The sequence below is a fragment of the Gavialis gangeticus genome, unplaced genomic scaffold, assembly GCF_001723915.1.
Source record: "Gavialis gangeticus isolate Ggan-Ray unplaced genomic scaffold, GavGan_comp1, whole genome shotgun sequence".
Classification (NCBI taxonomy): Eukaryota; Metazoa; Chordata; order Crocodylia; family Gavialidae; genus Gavialis; species Gavialis gangeticus.
This window is the reverse complement of record NW_017728992.1, coordinates 78,089,516-78,092,720: the sequence shown is the minus strand read 5'-3', so window position 1 is coordinate 78,092,720 and position 3,205 is coordinate 78,089,516.

Here is a 3,205-nt window from a genome sequence, read left to right as displayed (position 1 = left end):
TGGTCTTAAGTCTGCAATGCTCAAAGCAATGCTTTGTTTACCTGTTAAATGCTGAGCTAAAGTTTGTTTAATTGTCCCATGCGATATTAATAAAATAATTTTCTTCTCTATACATTTGGCAGCACAATATGATGCGTCATATAAATTATGCCAAGTCTTTTAATAATCTAGTTTAGCTTTCATCATTTTAGCATGATTTAAATATTCTTTCCCCTGATTTTAAGATGTTTAACATTTGACAGATAAGACTTCAATATAAGGTTTTGATACTGTTCTTTTTATAGATTAAGATAAGCTCTTATTTTCCCAGTACTAGAAGAATAACCACATTTTTGGTTCATTTAGAACTTCAAAATTTGAAGAAATATTTTTTTGGAAATAATGAAATGTTTGGGGTATTTGTAAATCCTACTTAATGAAATATTTTTACCTAGTGTGTTGAAAACATGTTTATGGAAAAATTACATTTTTAACAACAACAAAGACTGGAAGTGTCCAGTGAAAAGAACACTGGTTGAAAATCAGCATATCTGGATTCTATCCAGATCTGCCACTTATCTACTGCTTGACATTTGGCAAGTAACTTCACCTCATTCCTGTTCTTTGACTGTGGCATCTATTTCAGGCCAGAGTCTGTATCTTTGTATTTGCTTGTATAATACCTACCACTAATGGTATTGCAATAGAAATAATAAGTGAATAATAAATGAAACACTGAGATCAAACTTCAGATCGATGTCTTCATGACCCTAAATACAGCTTTCTTGGCCTGAGACTTAAGTAACAGACCTCTGCTCTTTTCAACTAATAGGCAGTCCATGCAGTTTACAGTGTAGCATTATAGAGCTTAAAGGTATCTCTATGGGTATGTCTACAATATAACTGAAGGTGAGTTTTGGGAATGAGTAGGCATGAAGATATATAATTACAGACTTCTGGCCATCTTAGTTAAGTGTCCCTGGTAGGCTTTTACATCCTGCCCTGGAGGTCCATGGCACTGGCTTCACCTTTATTGCTACCCAGCCTAACATGACTACAGCTACCAGGGAAATACATATTTACATGGCAATCACACATCCTCAGTGCAATATAAGAAAAGCTAAAGTGTTACCAAAATTCCTTCTATAGTTCAATCATTTTAACTTACTTTTTAGAATGCACTTAATTTTTAAATGTAAGAGGCCAAGTCTCAAAACGTGGTGATTATTTCTAAATTTCAGTTTTTATACAAGTTACCAGAAAAGAATGTAGTGTACAGAGTAACCAGAAAGTCTTATCCCATAACCATTTAAAATTGTAGATAATGACACATCATGCAGAAGCTAATCTAATTATTTCCTGTCCAAAAATCAATGCAATTTATCTGTCTTCAAAATGAACATGATTGTACATTTCTGTGTTTACACATATAGTACATAAAGAATCACACAGCTTTGCTAATCAGATTGTTATTGGTTCTACATCCATTTTCAAATTTATACAGTCAATGTTGCTGTTATTTCCTGTACTTATGAAGACAGAAAAGCATTTGGGGGGGAAAAAAAAAAAAGATCACTAGGGCTAAGTACAGTCAGTCAAAAAACCCAAGGCTGAATGGATTCAGTCTTTGCAAGTTAGTTTAAACTGCACAGATTAAATTGAAATAGAAGTGAATAGACATTTACCATTGATTCAGGTAATGCAGCCACATGCCTGCAGTGGCTCAGCCCAGAAGCCAAGGGGTGCTAGAGCATGGCTCTCAGGCTGTCTATTTCCTTCCTCTTCCTGCTGCCCCCTGAGGTCTCTGGGATTTGCAGTCCAGAATTATATCAGCAGGACTCTGCAAGGTTGCTCATTATTTCCTCTTCCTGCTTCCAGGTGCCTCCCAGATTTGTAGTCCACAGTTGCAGCCAGCAGTAAGTTTGAGTGGGGAAAGGGGTGTGTCACGGGATGGGACGCAGGGGCGGCCGTGATCCCCCTAGCGCCCCTACCATGCCAAGTTGGGTCCTGAATGCACCCTCTCTCTCTCATCTGCCATGTCTTGGTTTTATATCTAGTTTTATATGGGAGGCTGCCTTCTGTCCGCTTGGACACGGTGCTCTCGTACTGACCCCTGCTCTGTACAATGATCAGGTGTGCCCTGCCTTATGGGCTACGTGTGCCTCCTACCTCGCAGTTATTCCAGACGTTATATATGCGCCCTTGCCGGGGACTTGCCCCACATTCACCCTACTCCGGGCCCTGCGCTCCCAGGTTCTATCCCATGCTCCCTAACCTCTCGGGCTTGTACCCGTGTGCTTACCCCTAGCACACCTAATGTACTCGCCTCTCGCCTGGGGCCCTGTTGCTCGCTGCACAAGCCCTGTCTCGCCCCTTCCGGGGTTCAGCTAGTGTAATCACCCTTTTCAGGCTCCCGACCGCACACTCTGGCCCTGCCTCAGGCCTCTAACCGCATGCTTGCCCTACTCCGGATTCTTACACTTGCCCTCGCCCTCCTTATGGGACTTCCCCATAGACTCGCCTCGTCTGGGGCATCCTAATAGGCTTTCCCCCCTTTCGGGGCTTATGCCTCGCCCTTCTCTGGGGCCTGCCCTGTGCTTCTCATGCCCTCGCCCTCTCTGGGGCTTGTCCTGCACTTCTCACGCCCGTCGGCTTCTCTGGGGCTTGTCCCAATACGCATTTCTCGCGCCGGGCTCAGGTGGCCCATAGCCGTGCCTGGCCCCTTGGCCCTTCTCGGGGTCCTTCACCCTACTGGGCCAAATACCACCCTCACAGGCTGGGGTCTTAACCCTCACACCCTGCGCCACACCAGCGCCAAACAGCTGTGCCTCCCAGGCACTGCTCTGTGCCCGGGCAGGGCACCCAGGAACCCCCAGACTACTAGGGAAGCTCTCATGAGGTCTCCTCACACCCCTACAGCTTCACCCGGTCCTCCGGTATTTACACAACAAACTTAACAGAACCATAAGCACACCAGCTGTAACTCACTAACAAGCTTCCTTGCTGAAACATAGGGTTAACCATACTGGCCTCTCTACCAATAGCCTCCCCATCAGGGTTCTTTCCACCCTTACCACATTGTAGCTGCTTGGGTGGTCAAACTGCAACCATCAGCCCTGCTCAGCTCTACTGCTGAGCTCCTACACATCAAGCCACCAGAAGGGAACTGCAAGCTAGGCTCCGGCCCAGCCACTTATAAAGGCCAGGCCTCGCCCCCTGGCGGTCA